Genomic DNA, 27525 nt, shown 5'->3' on the forward strand with positions numbered 1-27525 from the left:
AGAGCTTCAGACAGTCTTACAAGCACTGCTTTTCTAAACATTTTTTTGTATTTTTGCACAGTTTTATATATTTTTTTTTGTTTTTGATGGAGGGGAAACAACAAAAAACAGGCATTGAAAAAAGCTCAACAGTGCAGGGCACCTTGTGCTGCTTCCGACCTATTCACACATCGGTCCACTACTGACATCACCTCATAAGCCAACGGGGCACCCCACACTGGCTTTCGGCGCAGCATTGTAGGATGGCCACACCAGTGCGGCAACTTGCTGGACACCACCTCGGTGCCATCCGGATCTCGGAGCGTTCGAGTCACTGTACCGCAAGAGTGACCGGAACTCAGCTGGTCACGCCGTCTTTCGGCGCAGCATTGTAGGATGGCCACACCAGTGCGGCAACTTGCTGGACACAACCTCGGTGCCATCCGGATCTCGGCGCGTTCGACTCACTGTACCGCAAGAGTGACCGGAACTCAGCTGGACACGCCGTCTTTCGGCGCAGCATTGTAGGATGGCCACACCACTGCAGCAATTTGCTGGACACCACCTTGGGCAACAGTGAAGCTGCAGCAGGTGCAAATAAGCTTCAGATAGTCTTACAAGCACTGCTCAGAACTCTCAACTATGGCACTCAATATCCAGGACTTGCCATTCGGATCTTGACGCCTTGTGCTGGTTCCGACCTATTCACACATCGGTCCACTACTGACATCACCTCATAAGCCAACGGGGCACCCCACGCCGACTTTCGGCACAGCATTGTAGGATGGCCACACCAGTGCGGCAACTTGCTGGACACAACCTCGGTGCCATCCGGATCTCGGCACGTTCGACTCACTGTACCGCAAGAGTGACCGGAACTCAGCTGGACACGCCGTCTTTCGGCGCAGCATTGTAGGATGGCCACACCAGTGCGGCAATTTGCTTGACACCACCTCGGTGCCATCCGGATCTCAGCGCGTTGTGCTGCCTTCGGCCTATTCGCACATCGGTCCGCTACTGACGCCGCCTCACGTGCCAACGGATTTTCTACGCTTTTTGTAGCCCTATGCCGCATAACAGGTCATGTGACTTGTTTATAAAACTTTTCATTGGATCATTTTACTTTTGGTTTCCTAAAGATGGAAGGCTTGGTCATATGACCTAAAAATAACACTTTTCATTGGTTTAGAACATTTTTTTTTCCCAAACGATGAAAGCCCCACCTTGTTTCTGGATCATTCAGACTGAAGCTGGCGTCAGCATGAGAGCACCACCATCTCGTGGCTCCGTCGTGGTCATTCCGCGAGCAATCATGGCAGCCGCTCCCCACCGGAAGCCTGCGGGAGTCGGGGGCCCCCAAGACTTTTGTAGAATCTTCACGGCTGAGGGGACGCTTTTCGAGAATGGAGCCCAAGCCCTAGCAGGCAAGCGTCCGAGTTCCAAGGTGTCCCAGGGCCATTTCAGTGGACCAGGCCCAAAACCGAAGAGCCGTCCGCCATTTTAAGAGTCATGTGGCAGGCGCCTATCGCTGCACTGCAAGAGTGGGAGCAACTCAACAACATGGTGAGCGAGACGCTGTAGCCGCAAGAGCGGGCGCAACTCAGCTGGATGGCCGCCACCTGGGGAGGCCCGTTCACGCCGCCTCCCCCACGCGCCCCCCCCTCCCCCGGGCCGCCGCACGCAAATTTTCGGAGCAGCATTGTAGGATACCAAAACCAGTGCGGCAGTTTACTGGACATCACCTGGGTGCCATCCACATCTCAGCGCGTTCTGCTGCCTTGGGACTATTCGCACAACAGACCGCTACTGACGAGGCCTCCCCCCGCACCACCAGGGACGCCCCACGCTGTTTTTCTGAGCTGCATTGTAGGATCCCAAAAACCAGTGCGGCACCCAGGTGACATCACCTGGGTGCCGTCCAGAACTCTGCACGTTGTGCTGCCTTGGGACTATTCGCACAAAAGACAGCTTCTGACCATTGTTGCTTTTTTGGGTGAAAAATGTTTAAATGTTTTTACAGTTTTTGTTCCGTTCATTATAGTTAAATGTTAATAAAGTTTTAAAATCTAACTTTGTTGGAGTGCTATATATGTTTAAAAAATCGGGTGAATGGGGCCTTGAATCGGATTATTGTCATGTGTGGGCTTTGCAAGTGTACTGCTACAAGATCGGACATTTCAAACTCAAATGCACGTTCTTTTTCTTACCTTTCCGAAGCATGGAGCGCAATAGCAGGCAGAGAAAGGGTGATGCACGTGTTGAACACTGCCTGGCCTGGCAAGTTGCTGGCAGTGCCCCCCCCGCCCGCTCCTGAAAGAGGGCACACACACACCGCCGCCCCGAGTACTTCATAAATCTTTAAAAGACCATGCGCTTGTTCATGAGGCTTAAATGGTTTATCACCCCTTCTAGAACCCCTGCATCGACCCTCTGACGTTTCCTGGAAGAATTAGCACGTAACACAATACCAAGCCCTGTCAGCTGAAACCCCCGAGAAATCATGGGGCATATTATCAAGGGGGGTTATTTCCGCTTTTTTGGCTTTAAAAGCCAAAAAAAAAAGAGATAAAATTATCTCCCTATTACCAAGCTGTCGCTAACACCAGTTAGTGACAGCTAAAAGGAGATAGCGACCATCTTGGGCCCCGCTTTGCATATCAGTGATATTTATCACTAATGACATGCAAAGTGGGCGTGCCAAGATTTTAGCGACTGGAAACAGTCCCTAACCATCGCTATCTCCTATTACCAACTTTTGGAGATATTCGCGCTAAGCGCGAATATCTCCAAAACCTAACACCTGCCCTGAGCAGTTTTAGCCATGTTATCCAATGGGAAGTGGATAACATGGCTAAGAGCATTTGCTGGATAATGCATGAATATCGCTGACTTTTCAACGATATTCATGCATTGCGGCCGTTTTTTATCGCATTTGCGATAAACCTTGCTAATAGCAAGGTTTATGTGCGATAAAATTCGCCGATGTGCGGCGATAATTTTTGTCTCTAAACAAGTTAGAGACAAAAATTATCGCTAGTTGTTGGTAATATGCCCCCGGGTTTTTGCTTGCAGGAATCGGGAGGCGGGAGACTAGCACTGAAATCAGTAGTCTCACGCCTGAATCGGGAAGGTTGGCATGTCTGGATACTCTACATCTGGAGCCATAAACTACATCCGCAGGGCTAGGTGATAGCCTAGGTCCGGCCTGGACAATCGGACACAGAGGAAGAGGAGTGTCAGAGGGTGCGGTAGTGAATAGGGTGAAAGGGAGGTGTCGGGCGGGCACAGGGTGTGATTCTCAGAGAAGAGCAGCGCAGATGGGGGGAAGTATATGGCCCATGCATGAGAGAAAGAGCGGGGGTGACCAGTGCGTGGGGGAGATGCTTGCGAGGGTGGGGAGCCATGCTGAGGATCGGCGGCGTGCAGAGAGTGGCCCTGGTCAAGGCATCTAAAATGGCTGCCGTGCACGACAAAATTGTGGCATTGGACAAAAACGCAAGATGGCGCAGACAATGTTTATCAATAAGGATTCATTTATAACAAAATATTTACTCGCAGTAACAAAATGGTGGTCAACACTTCCTGATTTCCATCGAATCGAACGTTAACAAACGTCACGCAGCAAAAAAAAAAAAAAAAAAGCTCACGCACAGAGCAGTTTTTAGCCATGTTATCCAATGGAAGGTGGATAACATGGCTAAGAGCATTTGCTGGATAATGCATGAATATCGCTGACTTTTCAGCGATATTCATGCATTGTGGCCAATGTGCGGCGATAATTTTTGTCTCTAAACAATTAAAACGAAGCACAAAATGGCGAATTCCCGTTTCGCTACCAGTTTGCGGCCCAGTTCGCGGCCCGTGAAGCGCTTCTACCGTGAAAAATCATTTTTTTTTTATTTTCCCCACGGGACCCTTTAATAACCCCAACAACAATCCTAGGGGGTCAAGAGGGGTATACCTTGCCCCCTTTCATTAAATTCCCCCTTCGTTTTTCACCTCTTCTTCTCTCTCGATCCTACCGAGAGATAAGATGGCGGCCGCTCCAGACTGTTTAGAATGTTGACAGACACCGGAGGGCCAATCAGCTTCGCATCGCAAAGTTCCGATACGCGAAAAGTTCGCTAACCGGATCGCTGCCCGGAGCGCTGTTACAGATATATATCTTGATTTAAACGTTAATTTCTCAAAATCCACTGAAGCACATATATTGAGACCTAGCAAAGGCACATCGGGCTAACAGTCCCTACAATTTTGCCAAGTTTCGTGAAAATCCATTCAGCCGTTCGGGCTAAAAGTGAGTCCAACCGCCCTATGGAAATTAACATGGGAAAAACGCGTTTTGGGACCCCCCTTTTTTCTCGGCCCCCCCTTGACGACCCCCCCCCCAAAATTTCCAGGAGCTGCTCAGAAACAAAATGTGCCATTTTCCTGAAAATTTCAGCCGATTCCGTCCACAAACGCCAAAGTTATTAGACATAGAATTTTCAGAAATGCCATAGGGAAAAAATCCTAACTATATATACCTACTGGCGACCGCCAGTAGGTAATATATATATATATATATATATATGCACCAAACAATTCCCACCACTTCCGGCGTGCGGCGAGGAAGGAACTCAAACCACCACAGCAAGTCAGGCAAGATACAGATTTTATTTGCGTTTCTTCTTCAGCCTGCAACGACGCGTTTCGGGCTTCAGGAGCCCTTGATCACATTCAGCAAATATCGCGACCGTTATGATTTTATACGTTTTTTGAAACATCAAATGTACACACTCCCCTACACTGCATGGCCAGCAGGTCACATGATTAATAGACATGAAGAAAAGACTATCACATGGATATACGTCTTTCTCAGGTTAATTTACAAAAAATTGAAAACACCATCTTACTAACTGCTTAAATGCAGGTTTAAAATTCTATGGCATAGCGGTCTTATAATTACAACCATAAGGCAAGTTGATATATGACATCAGATTTAAAATAACAGGTTGAATCCATTTATGAAATTGTTACCAATGATGAACCCTCTGTGGGTCATTTATACAGCCTCAAGGGAATATCACTTAGACCAACTAACATATGCCATACTTAAATTACATCCTGTAATCATGTATTCAAAGTAAGAATAATGTGAGTACTGTTAGACCATGCCAAACTTCCAACTAATTTCTACATAAAGTGCTGCTTGTGCTGATAGTGCAAAAAGGAAATAAATGAAAAGTGTTCGACGTGCAATTAATGATAACAAACTGGTCAATTAAAAATCTATAGCTATACATTACTATATTCACATAAACATATAATTTCATAAAATTCATTATTTCAATCAAAATTTGCCAGTGTACATATTACATCTGGAATGAAGTCATATAATATATGTTATGTTATGTAAAAAGTTAGTATAAACTATTTCAAGGACAGGGGAGAGTCATGGGAGCTGTCATGGCAGAGAGAATGTATTGGTATGTAACTGGGCTGAGAGCTAAATGCAAAGATAGCTGCCTATTGTGCAGTGTGTAAAAAGAGTGAATTTAATGAAAACAGAGAAAGTCGTTTTACACAGAGATCTTATAAGACACAATAGTTTTCTATAGATATGTGTACATATCTTCCGAATTATTAAGACCCCTGGGCCACTTGCTGTCTAACTCCAATATAAATTTTGTTTCCAGCTGTCTGAGCTTTCTCTCTCTGTTGCCGCCGCGTTTAGATTTTGGAACCGCGGCGATAACAAAATAAGAAAGACAATTGATGTCTTTATTGTGGCATTTGGCAAAATGCCTGGCCACGGGATAGGCAGCGTCATTGTGGAGGATGGCCCTCAGATGTTGTAGGATCCTGACATGCACCTGTAGTTTTGTGCTTCCCACATAATTTAAACCACAGGTGCATGTCAGGATGTAGACAGCGAAGTCCGTTTTGCAATTGAAATTCCCCTTGATGGATACAGGGGATGTGTTAAACGGGGTCTCATATGTAGATTTGTTGCAGCCAAATTTGCAGGCCCGACAAGTGGAGCATTTTTTAAACCCCTTTGTGGGTTGAAGCCATATTGTCGGTTTTCTGGTTTCTGGGGAATTTTTATCCAGATCATTGCCCATAGATCTTCCCTTTCTGAAGGTTACAGCGGGGGGAATAGATAACCTTTCGCCCAGAATACTGTCAGTAAGGACAATCGGCCAATGTTTATGGATAATGGACCTGATTTTCCTTTCCTGATGTGAATAGGTCAAGATTAATCTGGGATTGTCAGAGTTGATGTTTTCAGTAGTGGATTGGACAGAATCATCTTTAAATAAACTGCTTCTAGGGCGTTCTTCTACTCTAGTAATGGCTGTATTAATGACTTTATTGCTATAGCCTCTTACCCTGAGTCTTGTGCGCATGTTCTCAACACATTTCCTGAAATCATCCTCATCGCTGCAAATACGTTTGAGCCGCAAGACCTCTCCGTACGGTATGCTGGCGATGAGGTGTTTGGGATGTGAGCTGTTTGCGTGCAATGTAATATTGCCAGCCGTGCTTTTCCTGTGTAGGGTGCTTCGTAGTGTGTTGTTAACAATTCTTAACTTCACATCCAAGAATTCTATTTCGGAGGTATGAATGTGGGAAGTGAAAGTCAGGTTAAGGTTATTCTTATTGATACTGTCGACGAAACACTGTGCGGATGCTGTGTCACCGCGCCAGATGATGAAAACATCGTCGATGTACCGGAGATACAACACCATGTGTTGATCTATAGCCTGCCTGTATTCATGCTTAAGGACCTGCTCCTCCCACCAGCCTACGTGTAAACACGCATAGCTGGGGGAAAAGCAGGCCCCCATAGCAACTCCCCTCCTCTGTTTGTATAAGGTGTTATTAAACAGGAAAAAATTGTTATGTAGGCACCAATCAATTAGCTCTACAATCACTTTGTTATGCGCATACAATTCAATGGGTCTAGTGGCTAGAAAATGTCTAACTGCAGCTAATCCTTGCGTATGATTGATGCTGGTATACAAGGATTCTATGTCTAAGGTCATTAGACATAAATCATCAGACCAATCCACATGTTTGATTTTATGAGAAAATCACCAGTATCTTTTACATAACTTGGGAGTGTTTTAACCAAATCCTGTAAGAAATGGTCGATGTATTGACCAATATTTTCGCTAGCACTATCTATGGCGGAAATAATAGGTCTGCCAGGTACAGGTACTACCTGCTTATGTATCTTAGGAATAAGATACAAAACAGGTAGGACCGGGTGTTCTTTGAATAGAAATTTACTTTCCTCGTTGGAAAGCAGGCCTTCCCTTCTCCATTGGGCTATCATTTTTTGCACAGATAGTCTAGCATTGTCATATTCTTTGGAAGTTGCTTTTTGGTAGCATTGTGTATTGCCTAGTTGTTTTTCAGCTTCAGCTATGTACTGTTTTTTAGGCCACAACACAAGGTTACCCCCTTTAGCGGATTTTTTTATCACGATATTACAATTGTCACCAAGTTTTCTGACCAATTTGTTGTATGCAAATCTCCTAAATGTATATATATATATATATACATATATATATATATATATATTCAGCTCAAACCCCACTTTTGAACTAAGTGAAGAGACTGCGCTCCATTGAGGGTGAAAAACTCGGTATTATATATATATATATATATATATATATATATATATATATATATATATATATATATATATATATATACATATATATATATATATATATCCGTTCCAACTCCTACTCCTCGGCAAAGGTACCGACTCCTTGATGTAGGTACAGACCACAAATGCTGCGCTTATTTTCAATTCAAGGGTGGTTTATTGTTCTTTTGTCCCCAGCATGACGCGTTTCGGCTGCAACACGGCAGCCTTGATCACATGACTTTTAAGAACCAATAAGTGTGCTTATATACTGTGAATGTCCCCTTTGAGACTCAAGTACAACATGAACATGGAAAAAATACTGCGTAAACGGAGCTGCTATCTAAATCCCATTAACAATGTACAATGGTCCATGTGCAAAAGGCAAGTTCATTTTACATTCATAAATACTAATGTAAACACTAAATAAGGCAAAGTGATATATTTACATATTATCTACAAATAAATAAATCATTTCATACTGATGCCTATGGAATAAAGTGCATTGCCCATCAAATTCATGATTTACTCCAAATGCTGTATACAAAGATTCAAATTGCAACAGGAAGTCTCAAAATTAGGGAACGTGCAAAATATGCTATTAAAAAAGTGCAAAATAGTGCTAATGTGCAAAATTGTGCTTATTAAAACCGAGTGTCATACTCAAATATTCTTGGGGAGTACATTGGTGGTGGCACGTTGATTGGATCTCTATTAATGAAGAGTTACATGCCACCCCCTAACAGAAGTAAATGTGAGTAACAGTCATAGTAACGCTAAAAACCAATATTAGACACCGCTAGTAATGTGGCACAACGGAAACATCATGGCATAGTGCCCAATACATGAAAAAAACTCGCTACGGGAGGTACGGGGCTGAACAGGGGTAAAAACTCCGGTAAATATTGTGGCATAGTGCCCTTTTCAATGCTACGTGGACAGCTTGAAAGAGTGAGGTTCTTTACAGGGGTACCCACCATAAGTAAGACAGAATAGCCATTCTCTATATATATATATGAACACATTCTCGCCAGACGCCAACGGCGCCACCAACTTTCCTGCCGGTAAGAAATGACGAAGAGTAGAAACCCAATCTGGTGCCAAACAAAGGTGCTTTACTCGTGCCTTTCATTGCCCAGCATGTCCGCCATGACGCGTTTCGCCTGTGTCCACAGGCTTGATCACATGATGTGTTTTGTTACATCAGAGGGAGGTACTTATAGTGAACATAGAAGGCGGGCTAATCTTGCCACCATTTTTTGTTTAAAGTGGCAACATGGAAACTATAAAAAGACTACGGCTGGTAATCCATTTAACAACTATAATAGCCAAAATTACATTACAAATTTCTTCCAACCTCTAACACACTTTATACAATGTAATACATATGTGCAAATCACGCAATGTTAATAAATAAATGCATAACAATATACTATAACAATATCTATGTACACATTGCCGTCTTTTTAGTTTGTATTGCCATTTTTTCATTTCCAAGTCCAAGAAATGTCCATATAACCCAAGTGGGTTAATATAAAGTGCCTATGCAAAGTTCTTATAATATGTGAACCATTTGTACCTGATCCTTCAGTGCAGAACAGTAGTGCAGAAATAGTGCAATTTTTTTGCCATAAAGTGTATGGTGCATATAAAAAAAGAATTGATTATGAATAAAGAGGAGCTGCCTATGCTTGTATTTGTTCATACTGATGTTACTATTGGCAATCTATGCTGTTTCATTTCACTACGACTCCAGATGTTAAGTGTCAAAAATAAAGCCAACATGGCCCTTTGATTTATCTTGATACATCCCACCCTAATAGGTTGACTCTCCTGGGAGACTACAAGCAAGGGTAGAGATCCTCACTCGCATTGAGGCCCACAGGGGTTCTGCTGTCGAGCTCTAGTATGTATCTGGTTTCAAGGACCCGCAGTAGCGCCTCCCTATTGCCACCCCATTTCAATGGTATCACACAATCGATGACATAATATTGCAGATGCTTGGGGTCACTGTCATGGGTACTTTCGAAATGCCTGGCCACCGGATACATCTGATCTTTAGTTACGATGGCCCTTATGTGTTGCAAGATCCGCTTGTGAGCTGGTAGTCGGGTGCTCATTGCAACACATACACTGCAAATTCTGATTTGCAGGTGAGTCGATTGGTTATGGGTACCGGCAACTCCTTGAATGGAACCTGGTAGTGGGTTTTATTACAGCCATATCGGCAGGCTTTACAGATTAGGCACTTTTTAAATCCTCTGCTTAGTGCCATCCAAGTTCCTAAAACCGGTGGCTCCAAGTAGTTGTTAACCAATTTGTCCGACATTGATATGGATTTTCTATAGGTCAGTCCTGGTTTCTTCCCTACCAACCCTCCAATGACAGGATCCCCTGTCACCAGATTCCAATTTCGAGAAAAAATCCTTCTGATTTCTCTATGCTGTCGGTTGTATGTAACAATTGCCCTAGATTGCTCTGATGTAGTACCTTTGTTATCTGCCTCATGGGAAGCTCTAGATGTTAGAGCCTGTGTTCTAGTAATATATATTGCCAAGTCACAAGATGGCTGTCAACACTTCTTGGTTTGGAGTGTTGACAGCCAATCAGAATGAAGCTCGTGCTTGGGAGGGTTCGCGGTAAAAAGAACACAATATTGAAGCAGCATTAAGCTGCTTCAATATTGTGTTCTTTTTACCTCCCGCTAAATGAAAGCCCTGTTTCACTTTGATGCTATAGCAGGAACACATCATTGAGGTCAGTCAGTTTTACTTACTGTGTTGTAATATGTCTCAGTTGTAAACCCTACTACCTCCTACTAAAAGCTACTCTTGTTCAGTACCAAAGGAGGGACAAGGAACTAACTGGTGTAACTTAGTTAACCAACTGGAGTACATTAGTGGCCCAGGGTTACCAGTGATAAACGGAAGTACCCACAAATGATACTGGTCAGTAACTCCTGTCAGGCTAAGGGCCTAAAGAAAAGGGCTCACACTGCTAGTCTCTCTGTACAGGTTGTACGTGTCAATGCAGTGCAGTGTGCAATCTGTTACATAGGTGGTTCACAGTGTATTGAAGCGCTTTTGAATTATTCAGCAGCTGTTCTATGGCACAGCTCCACACTCCGTCCCCACCTAACAAAGTATGCCCCGGGGCTGCCTGTCGTGGCTTAGCAGGTAGACAGGCTGGTGTTATTGCTAAGTGTCTCATTTGAAAAACAGTCACATGAAATGGCACTGGCAAGTGCTGTGTGGCAGTGTATGCTCTCTCTGTCCGGGCTGCAGTGTATGCACCCTCCGTTTGGGCTGCAGTGTGTGCTTCCTCTGACTGGGCTGCAGTGTGTGCTCCCTCTGTCCGGGCTGCAGTGTATGCTCCCTCTGTCTGAGCTGCAGTGTGTGCTCCCTGTGTCCAGGCTGCAGTGTGTGCTTCCCCTATACAGGCTTCAGTGTGTGCTTCCCCTGTCTGGGCTGCAGTATATGATCCCTCTTTCCGGGCTGCACTGTATGCTCCCTCTTTACGGGCTGCACTGTATGCTCCCTCTGTCTGGGCTGCAGTGTATGCTCCCTCTGTCTCAGATGCAGTGTATGCTCCCTCTGTCTGGGCTGCAGTGAACGCTCCCTCTGTCTGGGCTGCAGTGTATGCTCCCTCTGTCCTGGCTGCAGTGTGTGCTACCTCTGTCCAGGCTACAGTGTGTGCTTCCTCTGTTCAGGCTGTAGTGTATGCTCCCTCTGTTCAGGCTGCATAGTATGCTCTGTCTGTTCAGTCTGCAGTGTATGCTCCCTCTGTCCTGGCAAACAAAACAGGTGATGGACCGAATGTGGATCAATGTCACACACTCACCCCAGTCCGAAGATCTGGGCCCAAATCCATCGTTTTTTTGCACTCCACACCACCCTGGGTTAGACAATGGCGATATGCAAATCAGCTCTGACCCTGTGCCCCATGGGAACAGTCCAGTCCGAACTACAAAAGCCATGTCCTTCCCAGAACGGAATCAAGCAGCCGAGGACTGGACCGTTTTCGAGGTAACACCTCTCATCAGCCCGGCTAGCTTGACTCCAGTGGTGTGGAGTGCCTGGGACCCACGTCTGGGCATCCTCAGCGCACTTAGGGCGGATAATGCAAACAAAACAGGTGATGGACCGAATGTGGATCAATGTCACACACTCACCCCAGTCCGAAGATCTGGGCCCAAATCCATCGTTTTTAGCACTCCACACCACCCTGGGTTAGACAATGGCGATATGCAAATCAGCTCTGACCCTGTGCCCCATGGGAACAGTCCAGTCCGAACTACAAAAGCCGTTGTTTTTTGTAATTTTCTCCCTGAGTGTACTGGGGTAGCTCAGACGTGGGTCCCAGAGCCTCCACACCACTGGAGTCAAGCTAGCCGGGCTGATGAGAGGTGTTACCTCGAAACCGGTCCGGTCCTCGGATGCTTGATTCCGGTCTGGGAAAGATATGGCTGTGTAGTTCGGACTGGACTGTTCCCATGGGGCACAGGGTCAGAGCTGATTTGCATAAAGCCATTATCTAACCCAGGGTGGTGTGGAGTGCAAAAAACGATGGATTTAGGCCCAGATCCTTGTACTCGGGTGAATGTAAGACATTGATCTACATTCTGTCCATCAAATTATTTTTTTGTAATTTTCTCCCTGAGTGTACTGGGGTAGCTCAGACGTGGGTCCCAGAGCCTCCACACCACTGGAGTCAAGCTAGCCGGGCTGATGAGAGGTGTTACCTGGAAACCGGTCCGGTCCTCGGATGCTTGATTCCGGTCTGGGAAAGATATGGCTGTGTAGTTCGGACTGGACTGTTCCCATGGGGCACAGGGTCAGAGCTGATTTGCATAAAGCCATTATCTAACCCAGGGTGGTGTGGAGTGCAAAAACGATGGATTTAGGCCCAGATCCTTGTACTGGGGTGAATGTAAGACATTGATCTACATTCTGTCCATCAAATTGTTTTTTGTAATTTTCTCCCTGAGTGTACTGGGGTAGCTCAGACGTGGGTCCCAGAGCCTCCACACCACTGGAGTCATGCTAGCCGGGCTGATGAGTGGTGTTACCTCGAAACCGGTCCGGTCCTCGGATGCTTGATTCCGGTCTGGGAAAGATATGGCTGTGTAGTTCGGACTGGACTGTTCCCATGGGGCACAGGGTCAGAGCTGATTTGCATAAAGCCATTATCTAACCCAGGGTGGTGTGGAGTGCAAAAAACGATGGATTTAGGCCCAGATCCTTGTACTGGGGTGAATGTAAGACATTGATCTACATTCTGTCCATCAAATTGTTTTTTGTAATTTTCTCCCTGAGTGTACTGGGGTAGCTCAGACGTGGGTCCCAGAGCCTCCACACCACTGGAGTCAAGCTAGCCGGGCTGATGAGAGGTGTTACCTCGAAACCGGTCCGGTCCTCGGATGCTTGATTCCGGTCTGGGAAAGATATGGCTGTGTAGTTCGGACTGGACTGTTCCCATGGGGCACAGGGTCAGAGCTGATTTGCATAAAGCCATTATCTAACCCAGGGTGGTGTGGAGTGCAAACAACGATGGATTTAGGCCCAGATCCTTGTACTGGGGTGAATGTAAGACATTGATCTACATTCTGTCTATCAAATTGTTTTTTGTAATTTTCTCCCTCTGTCCTGGCAGCAGTCTATGCTCCCTCTGTCCCAGCAGCAGAGTATGCTCCCTCTGAAGGGCCTCAGCGTATGCTTCCTCTGTCTCAGGTGCAGTGTATGCTCCCTCTGTCTGGGCTGCAGTGAACACCCCCTCTGGCTGTTCTGCAGTGTATGCTCCCTCTATCTGGGATGCAGTGTGTGATCCCTCTGACCGGTTTGCAGTACATGCTCCCTCTGTCTCAGATTCAGTGTATGCTCCCCCTGTCTGGGCTGCAGTGAATGCTCCCTCTGTCTGGGTTGCAGTGTATACTTCCTCTGTCTCAGATGCAGTGTATGCTCCCTCTGTCTGGGCTGCAGTGTATGCTCCCTCTGTCTGGGATGCAGTGTGTGTTCCCTCTGTTTGGGCTACAGTATGTACTCCCTCTGTCTAGGCTGCAGTGTGTGGTCCCTCTATCCGACCTGCAATGTGTGCTACCTCTGTCCAGGCTGCAGTGTGTGCTTCCCCTGTCCGGGCTGCAGTGTATGCTCCCTGTATCCGGGCTGCTGTGTATACTCACTCTGTCCGGGCTGCAGTATATCCTCCCACTGTCTGGGCTGCAGTGTATGCTCCACTGTCTGGACTGCCATGAACGCTCCCTCTGTCTGGGCTGCAGTGTATGCTCCCTCTGTCCAGGCTGCAGTGTGTGATCCCTCTGTCCGGGATGCAGTGTGTGCTCCCTGTGTCTGGGATGCAGTGTGTGCTCCCTCTGTCCAGGCTGCAGTGTACGCTCCCTCTGTCTCAGATGCAATGTATGTTTCCTCTGTCGAGGCTGTAGTGTATGCTCCCTTTGTCCAGGCTGCAGTGTACGCACCCTCTGTCCGAGCGACAGTGTATGCTCCCTCTGTCCAGGCTGCAGTGTATACTCCCTCTGTCCAGGCTGCAGTGTACGCTCCCTCTGTCCGAGCTGCAGTGTATGCTTCCGCTGTCAAGGCTGCAGAGTATGCTCCACTGTCTGGATGGACTGCCGTGAACGCTCCCTCTGTCTGGGCTGCAGTGTATGCTCCCTCTGTCCAGGCTGCAGTGTGTGCTCCCTCTGTTCGGGATGCAGTGTGTGCTCCCTGTGTCTAGGATGCAGTGTGTGCTCCCTCTGTCCAGGCTACAGTGTACGCTCCCTCTGTCTCAGATGCAATGTATGTTTCCTCTGTCCAGGCTGTAGTGTATGCTCCCTCTGTCCTGGCTGCAGTGTACGCTCCCTCTGTCTGAGCTGCAATGTATGCTCCCTCTGTCCAGGCTGCAGTGTATACTCCCTCTGTCCAGGCTGCAGTGTACGCTCCCTCTGTCCGAGCTGCAGTGTATACTCCCTCTGTCAAGGCTGCAGTGTATGCTCCTTCTGTCCAGGCTGCAGTGTATGGTCCCTCTGTCCGAGCTGCAGTGTCTGCTCCCTCTGTCTGAGCTGCAGTGTATTCTCCCTCTGTCCAGGCTGCAGTGTGTGCTCCCTCTGCCCGGGATGCAGTGTGTGCTCCCTCTGTCCAGTCAGCAGTGCATGCTCCCTGTGTACAGGCTGCAGTGCACAGGCTGCAGTGTATGCTCCCTCAGTCCGAGCTGCAGTGTAAGCTCCCTCTGTCCAGGCTGCAGTGTATGCTCCCTCTGTCTGAGCTGCAGCATGTGCTCCCTCTGTCCGAGCTGCAGTGTTTGCTCCCTTTGTCCAGGCTGCAGTGTGTGCTCCTTCTGTCCGGGCTGTAGTGTGTGCTTCCTCTGTCTGGGCTGCATTGTGTGCATCCTCTGGTCAGCTGCAGTGTATGCTCCCTCTGTCCGGGCTGAAATGTATACTCCCACTGTCTCAGATGCAGTGTATGCTCCCTCTGTTCAGGCTGGAGTGTATTCTCCCACTGTCCAGGCTTCAGTGTATGCTCCCTCTGTCAAGGCTGCAGTGTATGCTCCCTCTGTCCAGGCTGCAGTGTGTGCTCCCTCTGTCCGGGGTGCAGTGTGTGCTCCCTGTGTCTGGGATGCAGTGTGTGCTCCCTCTGTCCAGGCTGCAGTGTACACTCTCTCTGTCTCAGATGCAGTGTACGCTCCCCCTGTTTCAAATGCAATGTATGTTCCCTCTGTCCAGGCTGTAGTGTATGCTCCCTCTGTCCAGGCTGCAGTGTACGCTCCCTCTGTCCGAGCTGCAGTGTATGCTCCCTCTGTCCAGGCTGCAGTGTATACTCCCTCTGTCGAGGCTGCAGTGTATGGTCCCTCTGTCCGAGCTGCAGTGTGTGCTCCCTCTGTTCCAGCTACAGTGTATTCTTCCTCCGTCCAGGCTGCAGTGTATGCTCCCTCTGTCCGGGATGCAGTGTGTGCTCCCTCTGTCTAGGCTGCAGTGCATGCTCCCTGTGTACAGGCTGCAGTGATGCTCCCTCATTCTGAGCTGCAGTGTAAGCTCCCTCTGTCCAGGCTGCAGTGTAGCAGTGTATGCTCCCTCTGTCTGAGCTGCAGCGTGTGCTCCCTCTGTCCGAGCTGCAATGAATGCTCCCTCTCTCTGGGCTGCAGTGTATGCTCCCTCTGTCCATGCTGCAGTGTATGCTCCCACTGTCCGAGCTGCAGCGTGTACTCCTTCTGTCCAGGCTGCAGTGTATGCTCCCTCTGCCCAGGCTGCAGTGTATGCTCCCTCTGCCTAGGCTGCAGTGTATGCTCCCTCTGTCGGAGCTGCTGTGTAAGCTCCCTCTGTCCAGGCTGCAGTGTATGCTCCCTCTGTCTGGGCTGCAGTGTGTGCTCCCTATGTCTGGGCTGCAGTGTATGCTGCCTCTGTCTGGGCTGCAGTGTATGCTCCCTCTGTCCGAGCTGCAGCAAGTGCTCCATCTGTCCAGGCTGCAGTCTATGCTTCCTCTGTCCGAGCTGCAGCGTGTGCTCCCTCTGTCCGAGCTGCAGCATATGCTCTCTCTGTCTGGGCTGCAGTGTATGCTCCCTCTGTCTGGGCTACAATGTATGCTCCCTCCGTCTCAGATGCAGTGTACGCTCCCTCTGTCCGAGCTGCAGCGTGTGCTCCCTCTGTCCAAGCTGCAGATTAGGCTCTCTCTGTCCAGGCTGCAGTGTATGCTCCCTCTGTCCGAGCTGCAGCGTGTGCTCCCTCTGTCTGAGCTGCAGTGTATGCTCCCACTGTCCGAGCTGTAGCGTGTGCTCCCTCTGTACCGGCTGCAGTGTATGCTCCCTCTGCCCAGGCTGCAGTGTATGCTCCCTCTGTCCGAGCTGCAGTGTGTGCTCCCTCTGTCTGGGCTGCAGTGTATGCTCCCTCTGTCTGGGATGCAGTGTATGCTCTCTCTGTCCGAGCTGCAGTGTGTGCTCCCTCTGTCTGGGCTGCAGTGTATGCTCCCTCTGTCTGGGCTGCAGTGTATGCTCTCTCTGTCTGAGCTGTAGCATGTGCTTCCTCTGTCCGAGCTGCAGCATATGCTCCCTCTGTCTGGGATGCAGTGTGTGCTCACTCTGCCCAGGCTGCAGTGCATGCTCCCTCTTTACAGGCTGCAGTGTATGCTCCCTCTTTCCGAGCTGCAGTGTAAGCTCCCTCTGTCCAGGCTGCAGTGTATGCTCTCTCTGTCCAGGCTGCAGTGTATGCTCCCTCTATCCGAGCTGCAGCCTTTGCTCCCTCTGTCTAAGCTTCAATGTATGCTCCCTCTGTCTGGGCTGTAGTGTATGTTCCCTCTGTCTGAGCTGCAACGTGTGCTCCCTCTGTCTGGGCTGCAATGTCTGCTCCCACTGTCGGAGCTGCAGCATGTGCTCCCTCTGTCCAGGTTGCAGTGTATGCTCCCTCTGCCCAGGCTGCAGTGTATGCTCCCTCCGTCCGAGCAGCAGTGTAAGCTCCCTCTGTCCAGGCTGCAGTGTATGCTCCCTCTGTCCTAGCTGCAGTGTATGCTCCCTCCGTCTGGGCTGCAGCGTATGCTCCCTCTCCCTGGGCTGCAGGTTATGCTCCCTCTGTTGCGAACTGCAGCATGTGCTCCATCTGTCCAGGCTACAGTGAATACTCCCTCTGTCCGAGCTGCAGCGTGTGCTTCCTCTGTCCGAGCAGCATCGTATGCTCCCTCTGTGTAAGCTGCAGTGTATGCTCCCTCAGTCTGGGCTACAGTGTACTCTCCCTCTGTCTCAGATGCGGTGTACTCTCCCTCTGTCCGAGCTGCAGCGTGTGCTCCCTCTGTCCAGGCTCAGTGTGGGCTTCCTCTGTCCAGGCTGCAGTGTATGCTCACTCTGTCCGAGCTGCAGTGTAAGCTCCCTCTGTCCAGGCTACAGTGTATGCTCTCTCTGTCCAGGCTGCAGTGTATGCTCCCTCTATCCGAGCTGCAGCCTTTGCTCCCTCGGTCTGAGCTGCAATGTATGCTCCCTCTGTCCGAGCTGCAGCGTGTGCTTCCTCTGTTTGGGCTGCATCGTATGCTCCCTCTGTGTAAGCTGCAGTGTATGCTCCCTCTGTCTGGGCTACAGTGTACTCTCCCTCTGTCTCAGATGCGGTGTACGCTCCCTCTGTCTGGGATGCAGTGTGTGCTCCCTCTGCCCAGGCTGCAGTGCGTGCTCCCTCTGTACAGGCTGCAGTGTATGCTCCCTCTGTCCGAGCTGCAGTGTAAGCTCCCTCTGTCCAGGCTGCAGTGTATGCTCTCTCTGTCCAGGCTGCAATGTATGCTCCCTCTGTCCGAGCTTCAGCCTGTGCTCCCTCTGTCCAGGCTGCAGTGTGCGCTCCCTATGTCTGAGCTGCAGTGTGTGCTCCCTGTGTCCAGGTTGCAGTGTGTGCTTCCCCTATACAGGCTTCAGTGTCTGCTTCACCTGTCTGGGCTGCAGTATATGCTCCCTCTGTCCGGGCTGCAGTGTATGCTCCCTCTGTCTGGGCTGCAGTGCATGCTCCCTCTGTCTCAGATGCAGTGTATGCTCCCTCTGTCTGGGCTGCAGTGTATGCTCCCTCTGTCTGGGCTACAATGTACACTCCCTCTGTCTCAGATGCAGTGTACGCTCCCTCTGTCCAAGCTGCAGCGTGTGCTCCCTCTGTCCAGGCTGCAGCGTAGGCTCCCTCTGTCCAGGCTGCAGTGTATGCTCCCTCTGTCCGAGCTGCAGCGTGTGCTCCCTCTTTCCGAGTTGCAATGTATGCTCCCACTGTCCGAGCTGCAGCGTGTGCTCCCTCAGTACCGGCTGCAGTGTATTCTCCCTCTGCCCAGGCTGCAGTGTATGCTCCCTCTGTCTGGGCTGCAGTGTATGCTCTCTCTGTCCGAGCTGCAGCGTGTGCTCCCTCTGTCCAGGCTGTAGTGTATGCTCCCTCTGTCCGAGCTGCAGCATGTGCTTCCTCTGTCTGAGCTGCAGCATATGCTCCCTCTGTCCGGGATGCAGTGTGTGCTCCCTCTGCCAAGGCTGCAGTGCATGCTCCTTCTGCCCAGGCTGCAGTGTATACTCCCTCTGTCCGAGCTGCAGTGTGTGCTCCCTCTGTCTGGGCTGCAGTGTATGCTCCCTCTATCTGGGCTGCAGTGTATGCTCTCTCTGTCCGAGCTGCAGCGAGTGCTCCCTCTGTCCAGGGTGTAGTGTATGCTCCCTCTGTCCGAGCTGCAGCATGTGCTTCCTCTGTCTGAGCTGCATCATATGCTCCCTCTGTCTGGGATGCAGTGTGTGCTCCCTCTGCCAAGGCTGCAGTGCATGCTCTCTCTGTACAGGCTGCAGTGTATGTTCCCTCTGTCCGAGCTGCAGGGTAAGCTCCCTCTGTCCAGGCTGCAGTGTATGCTCTCTCTGTCCAGGCTGCAGTGTATGCTCCCTCTATCCGAGCTGCAGCCTTTGCTCCCTCTGTCTGAGCTACAATGTATGCTCCCTCTGTCTGGGCTGCAGTGTATGCTCCCTCTGTCTGAGCTGCAGCGTGTGCTCCCTCTGTCTGGGCTGCAATGTATGCCTCCACTGTCGGAGCTGCAGCATGTGCTCCCTCTGTCCAGGTTGCAGTGTATGCTCCCTCTGCCCAGGCTGCAGTGTATGCTCCCTCCGTCCGAGCTGCAGTGTAAGCTCCCTCTGTCCAGGCTGCAGTGTATGCTCCCTCTGTTCGAGCTGCAGCATGTGCTCCATCTGTCCAGGCTACAGTGAATACTCCCTCTGTCCGAGCTGCAGCGTGTGCTCCCTCTGTCCGAGCTGCAGTGTATGCTTCCTCTGTCTGGGCTGCAGCGTGTGCCCCCTCCGTCCGAGCTGTAGTGTGTGCTCCCTCTGTCTGGGCTGCAGTGTGTGCTCTCTCTGTCTGGGTTGCAGCGTATGCTCCCTCTGTCCGAGCTGCAGTGTGTGCTCCCTCTGTCCAGGCTGCAGTGTATGCTTCCTCTGTCCGAGCTTCAGCCTGTGCTCCCTCTGTCCGAGCTGCAGTGTATGCTTCCTCTGTCTGGGCTGCAGTGTATGCTCCCTCTGTCCGAGCTGCAGCTTGTGCTCCTTCTATCTGAGCTGCAGTGTGTGCTCCCTCTGACAAGGCTGCAGTGTATGCTTCCTCTGTCCGAGCTTCAGCCTGTGCTTCCTCTGTCTCAGATGCAGTGTACGCTCCCTCTGTCCGGGCTGCAGTGTATGCTCCCTCTGTCTGAGCTGCAGTGTGTGCTCCCTCTGTCCAGGCTGCAGTGTATGCTCCCTCTGTCCGAGCTGCAGCCTGTGCTCCCTCTGTCCGAGCTGCAGTGTATGCTTCCTCTGTCCGAGCTGCAGCCTGTGCTCCCTCTGTCTCAGATGCAGTGCACGCTCCCTCTGTCTGGGCTGCAGTGTATGCTCCCTCTGTTTGAGCTGCAGTGTGTGCTCCCTCTGTCCGAGCTGCAGCCTGTGCTCCCTCTGTCCGAGCTGCAGTGTGTGCTCCCTCTGTCAAGGCTACAGTGTATGCTTCCTCTGTCCGAGCTGCAGCCTGTGCTCCCTCTGTCCGAGCTGCAGTGTATGCTTCCCCTGTCCTAGCTGCAGCCTGTGCTCCCGCTGTCTCAGATGCAGTGTACGCTCCCTCTGTCTGGGCTGCAGTGTATGCTCTCTCTGTCCGGACTCCAGGTGGCTGCTGAAGGTGGGACGAAGGCTGCATGTAGCTGTAGCCCAGCTATGCTAAATATCCTGATTCCAGCGAACAGGCTATGATGAACTAAGCAGAAATGATGACCTAACTGGGAACTGGTAAACATGCTTATTTTAAACTGGCTGCAACAAGCTGCTGGGAACTAGCAAGGGTCTGCTATCTGGCACCCATCAGTGGTGAGCTGAAAGGAAACTGACAATGAAAGTCTAACTGGAAACTGATAATGACGTCCTAGAGAACTGAAAATGTTGGGCTAACGGAATTCTGTCATTGGTACAGATTTCCATCTATACTGAGTCACAAACATTTAAAGCGTAAGCATGCTACAAAAAATCCCAGTACTGTGCAAAATGCCAGAAAAGTACAAGAAGACAGCGAGGAGATTCAGGCAGGATAAGGGGATCACTTCCTCAGGACCATCAGTCATCATGTGCATATATGGCACAAGGCACAGATTTCCAGGCGCATTCTGCCTCCGCTATGTTACTGTGTGAGATTTGCAGCAGGGCAGACTTCTGCATAGCTGATTTTTGCATTTCTACGACAAACATAAATATGCTGGTGTTGACTTTTCTTTTCCACCTTCAAAAAGCAAACATCTGTCTTTTGTGGCAGATATTCTATGTGCTTTTCCAAGGTGGTAAACCATGTTTGCATGCCCACACACAGAAATTGCTGGTGTTTTAAGCTTATTTACATTCTGTAAAGCAGTTCTACCCCCAATGGCATCTCAGACGGAGCATAGGGATATATGCACTTTGCGCTTGTTGCAAAATACTGGTTGCAATTTGGGACCAGTATTTTTTGTGACCAGTAAAGATTCTTAAGTACCGACCTATGTACTAATAAGTTGGTTCTTAAAATTCCGAATCTTAGTGCGTCAGAACCCAACTTCCCTCATGAATATTAATGAGATAGGTCACAAATTCCAACTCACTCTCATTTATTGCCATCAAAGATCAGACGGATGGTTGCCTGCTGGAGTAAGCAGATCACCATGTTTGTAATTGCTTTTAACACCATCGGTGCAGCGCATTTTCCCGCTGTGCGCTGAAGATTCGAAAATCCTGCGGTTCATGACGAGCTCAGCTCGTCATGAGCGTACGAGTGGTGTACTTCATGACGAGTTGAGCTCGTCATCAGTTTCGAAGGGGTTAAATGAAGCATTACTTTTTTTAATGCAGCTCATTCTCCTTAAAACATTAATACATACCGTAAGTTATAGGTATTTGGAAGGGATGACCTAAACATGCCCCATCCAAATACCGATTTGTTGTGGTTTTCTTCAGCTCATTTAATGATACAAAAAACCTTTCCCAAATAGTTAGATCTTAGTACATTTGAAAAAGGGTTTTACCTACCTTCAAAAACCGTCTATTTTACTGAATCAGAGGCAAGGCAGGGCCGGACTGGGAACAAAAACCGGCCCTGGCAAAGTGGGTTGGGGGTGCCTCCGAGCTCTTTGCCAGGGCCAGGTTTTTCGGCCTATTTTGTTACAGTGCCGATTTTGCAGGTACGCTGCAAAAACGGCCCTGGAACAAAAAGCCCCCCACGGGCCAAAAACCGGCCCCCAACCGTGCGGCCCACCGGGGGATTGCCCAGTGCCCGCTACGGCCAGTTCGGCACTGATCAGAGGGTCTGCGAAGGTTTCAACCCTATGTACACCTGGCCCATTATTTTCTGCAAAGTGTGTCCTTGAGAACCATTTCTTAAGGTTATGCTCTCTCTGTCCGAGCCGCAGTGTAAGCTCCCTCTGTCCAGGCTGCAGTGTGTGCTCCCTCTGTCCGAGCTGCAGCCTGTGCTCCCTCTGTCCGAGCTGCAGTGTGTTCTCCCTCTGTCTGGGCTGCAGTGTATGCTCCCCTGTCCGAGCTGCAGACAAAGTGTGTCCTTGAGAACCATTTCTTAAGGTTAAAAAAGGAATATATGGCACAGAGTTGTCATGAACTTCACTATTTTCACACAGATTTTCCAAGCCAAAGACCTTTGTGAACCAGACAAAAGTTGTCAAACTTGATGTATAGGCTGCAAAAAGCTGCTTTCAGCTTCGTGGAACTTGGAATGCTTAAACAAGCAGTTTGCAACAGCTTTCCTTTCTGGTAATAAGTTTCACACCCCTCAGTGCAGTGCTCGAAGTGATCTGTTCTATTCTTCTCACACTTAAAGTTCTACCACGCACACTCCAGAGGAGGTAGCATGCCTCAATCTTACCCCAGAACTCCTTTCTCAGAATGGACAGGTTGCTTCTCTGTCCCTCACAACCCAGAGCTACGTTTGTCTCAGAATGGATAGGTTCTGTGTGAGTCTCTCTCGCCCTCTCCCTTTCCCTAGGGTGCAGCAGAGTTCAGATGGAGAAAAAGCAATTTGGAAGTCTTTGATTTTTTTTTAATAACATCTTTTCCAGGGGTTCAACCACAAAACGGCTACTGCTAATTTTTAAGTCTTGCCTGAGAAAGCACAGTTCTGTTGTATTGTAAATGTGTTTATATAGCGCTTACTACCCCAGACGAAGTGTCAAACCGCTTCGGCGAGTAGCACGCTACTCCGGAACCCAAAAAGGATTAGTGGTGGATTGGTATAGGGAAATTTGAGTTAATGCGAGGGGTGGCCTAGTGACTCTGTTAGTTGGATGGAAAATGATAATGGAGGGCTAGAAGAGGCAAGAGTCTAGGAAGTGTTTATTGGGAGATCATACTAGTAAGATGAGGTTTGGGATGAGTAGAAGGAGAGATGGAGGGAAGAATCTCTAGAAATAGATTAGGGAGATCACCGTAGCACAAAGAGGTTTGAGATGAGTCAGAGAATCGAGGTAGAGGATATTTTGAGTTATAGGGTGAGACATAGGGTAGTGCATCAGAGAGAGTCAAAGATTATTTTAACAGTAGGAGTAAAGTAATAAATACATAGATACATAAGCACATATTCATATCAAGAAATACACATATCCAGATACATACATATAAGCAAGTTCTATTGTGCTTTAAAACAAATCTAAAAAGCAGCTGAAGCCTGTGCGGGTAAGAGTGGTGGGGCCGCGGGGCTGGGTGAGGGTAATTTCGATAGACGACGATGAGGAAAAATTAATTATTTATTTAATTTTCCCTTGTGGTCGTTGGTCGAATCCCCCATCCCCCCCCCCCTCCCCCCCACACCCGGCCCCCACCGCTTTTACCTGCATGGCCGTGGCTGCTAAGAAGTGTTTTTAGCACTCATTTCTTTTGGTTTCATTTTGCTGCTCGCTCCACATGGCTCAGAGGGCTTTAGGAGGACTTTGGTTTCATCTCTTTAGATTCCATACACAACAGAGACTTTAGCTTCGAGCTTACACGTAACACTTGCACACTGTTGTTTCTTGTCAACTTCATTTTCAAAGAGTTTCAAACAATTTCATGTTGAGTATTGCTTTTCTGCCAAACTCTAATCATCAGTCTAAACTGACCTACTGCTTCAGCTGCAGGATTATTGACCAGGATTTCTATATGTAACTGAATAATACGGAATAACATAAAGATGCGCTGTTTTACAATGTATACATGAAAACATCATAAATTTAATTCGACAACCGGCTTCAGTCATTACAGTTAATCTTCCCTCCTAACCATACAACAAAAAACGTTGGTCCTAGTGACTGACAATGTGGGCATTGTGGCCCAACGCATAATATGTAATTGTACAGATCTCCGTGTGAAATGAGAGATAATCAACAGCTTAAGCGTGACGGACACTTTGCACATAAGAAACACGTCATGGAGCGGTGGTAGGCTGCATATGACTGGCAGATTGTAAGTAACTGATGTGGTGCTAATGATTTATAGGTTGCACATGACCCGCAGTTCACAAATGACTGACGGGTAATGCCAGATAGTCCACATGATAATAGAAGATAAAAAGGCAGCCATTTTCACTTCCTGAAGAAATGATGTACATACTTGTCATGAGGTCACAGGGAACTTCAAGTAGAGGGGTGGGGCAATATTTTTCCTAATTCGCCAATAGCAATAGAGTAAACACATTTTCGAACAGGCATGCAGAGGTACATCTGGGAAAGTGCTCAGCAGCCGCAATGGGTATTGGCACAACATTACCCCTACCTCTCTAATGTTGCCTCAGCATTTTTTTTTTTGTTTTTGTTGCTAGAAACCTTTGCGGGAGTGTACTCAACAACTTTTTAACAATTTTTTTATTTTTTTTGCCAGAAACCTTTGCTGGAGTGTACTCAACAACTTCCCAAAGTTTCATGCCGATCGGATGAATGGTGTAGTAATGCATAAAGGACAAACAGACAGACATACTTTTGTTTTTATATATATAGACAGGCTTACCCGTCGCGCGTTGCTGCGATCTCAGAAGAAAGGAAATTTAAGGAAACTTGTTATGATAACATTCAATTTACATTGTGTCATTTTTATTGAAACATTCATTTTAATATGGAAAACATTTTTGTTTTAATTATGTTTATTTATTCGAGTGATTGTGGATACACGGTATTTTTTATTTTTCTGTCTGGTGCGTACACGAATAAATCAGTAGGTTTTCCGATGTGTGAGCTGGCCACATACAGTTGTCCATGTGAGAAGCACCGATTCTCCAAATCTAGTCCACACACTTGCAGCGATTGTCCTTGTGCTTTGTTGATGGTCATTGCAAAAGGGAGTCGCATCGTAAACTGTAAACGTTCAATTTTGGAAAGATTATGAGGGCCGATTTTTTTCCAGAAACCTTCGCGGGAGTGTACCCAACAACTTCCCAAAGTTTCATGCCGATCAGATGAATGGTGTAGTAATGCATAAAGGACAAACAGACAGACATACTTTTGTTTTTATATATATACTAGCTTACCTGTCTAGCGTTGCTGCAATCTCAGAAGAAAGGAAATTCAAGTAAACTCGTTATGATGACATTCAATTTACATTGTGTCATTGTTATTGAAACTTATTCATTTTAATATGGAAAACATTTCTAAGTGTGGCTTGATCAGGGCGTCCTCGATTGGCTTCCAATCTTTTTATTTTTTTATTTTTTATTTTATTGAAAAAAAAAAAGAAGGAACAATACACAAGGCAATACTACAATATGCACGGACATGTGTTCACAAAGGAAGGACTTCTGAGTACCGTGTTATACAGAATATAACTAATACAGAGAGTAGGGGGGTCAGCGGGGATGCAAGTCAATGATAACACAAAGTGAAAGATACATGGAATGTTGGATCAGGGGGAGAGGGAGACATCTGGGATCTCAACGAAAGGGGGGGGTACATATATTTCCACGGTAGGCATTCCACTGGCTCCAGATTTTATTCCATTTTATTCCAGGTCTACCCCTTGCCACATATACAGTCTTCTCTCTAAACATACACCAATCCATGTTTTCCGAGGTCAAAGCATGGTGAATCTGCGCATACCTGAAAAATTCCCTGTCACTCAACTCGTATTCTGTCTTTAATGCCTCAAAGGTCTTAATTTTGCCCTTGGCCCAAAGGTCGCCCACCCTGCTAATACCAATCATGTCCCATTTCTCAAAACCTTTCGTTTTCAGAGACATCCCAATCTTTCAGACGCATATAACGGGGTTGCACGGGTCAGTTGGTCTCTCCATCCCAAAGCCACATTCGCATGATGCCAGACTCGTACAGCAATCTTGGTAGGTCCAGATAATTGCCTCCCTACTACCTTAGAATAGAGCGCCCTATTGTAGTTCCCGCCCGGTAACAGATACTTGTCCATCTCGAATGCCGGGTTAGGACCAGGTGCATACGTTGCGTGGTTGATCGCACTCAGCTGAGAGGCCCAATAATAACGCCTGATATCCGGAAGCGCTATACCTCAGTCGTACCAGGGGAGCATTAGCTTAGCAAGGGTGATACGCGCACGTCCATCCCAGACTAGCCGCCTCTGTAAGCTCTCCACCTCTCGAAAATAGCTCGCCGGAATAATATCAAACGTATTCTGGAGCGTGTACAAAAATCGTGGCAGGGACATCATTTTGAAAAGCGCAGCGCGCCCGAGCGGTGACAATGGCAACCTACGCCAGCGCATAACATCCAGTTTCAGCCTCTGAAGAGGGGGGAGCAGATTGCGCTCGTAGTGAACAGCGGGGTCTACAGATATGAAGATCCCCAAATATTTGAATCCCGTCTGCGAGACCTGGATAGGAAATCTACGAGGCAAAGGAGGGAGACCACCCGAAAGCGCATAAACACAGGATTTAGTCCAATTGATAACGAGACCTGAGTTCTTTCCAAACGAAGTAAGCACGTCAAACAACACATTCAGCGATTTTCGGGGGGACGTAAGGTACAACAAGATATCGTCTGCGTACAGCGATACGCGATCCTCAAAATCCAGAGTCCACTGGATACCCTTTATCGAAAGCTCCCACCGCAGCCAGGCAGCCAGTGGTTCCAGAGCGAGGGCGAAAAGTTGGGGGGACAACGGGCAGCCCTGCCGCGTACCCCTCCCGAGGGTAAAGGAGTCTGATACTCGGCCATTAACGACTACCTGAGCCAGCGGCTTCTCATATAAAAGTTTCACCCACCCGATGAACCCGGAACCGAAACCAAATTTCACGAGAGCGGCCCAGAGATACGGCCATTCTATTGTGTCGAAGGCCATCGTGGCGTCTAAGGAAGCCAAAATGGCCGGATCATGAAGAGACCCCGCCCTCGCGAGGACACCATGTAAGCGCCGCAGGTTAAGTGCAGTGTTGGGATGCAGGATAAAACCAGACTGATCCGGGTGGATCAGGTCACTAATTACCTTGATCAGTCGGTTGGCTGACAATTTGGCTAGAATTTTGGGTTCGGCATTTAAAAGCGAAATGGGCCTATAGGAAGCACAGCGATCCCTCGGCTTCCCCTCTTTGTGAATAACCACGATCGTAGCGAGACGCTGATCACGAGGAAGGGAGCCAAAGTCTTGTGACTCCAGGAACATATCCTGAAGATACAGTGCCATTTTGTCAGGACGCAATTTGTATAGTTCAATGGGCAGACCATTGGGACCCATAGCCTTGCCGGACCGAACGGAACGAATAGCGGTAGCAAAATCATCCGCCGAAAGTGGTGCATCCATTAGGTCTCTGTCGACCTCCGATAGGCGCGGCAATGCAATGTCGCGCAACAACAGATGAGAGTCTTCCTCTGCCCTATCAGAGACCAGAGAGTACACCGTTCGAAAATGTTCCAAAAAACACTCAACAATCTCAGCCGGGTCAGTCACACACACTCCATCAAGTTTCTCAATCACGGGAACAACACGACTCGCCCTTTCTTTCTTATCAAGCCACGCGATCAATT

Source organism: Lissotriton vulgaris, chromosome 7, assembly GCF_964263255.1.
Source record: "Lissotriton vulgaris chromosome 7, aLisVul1.2, whole genome shotgun sequence".
Classification (NCBI taxonomy): Eukaryota; Metazoa; Chordata; class Amphibia; order Caudata; family Salamandridae; genus Lissotriton; species Lissotriton vulgaris.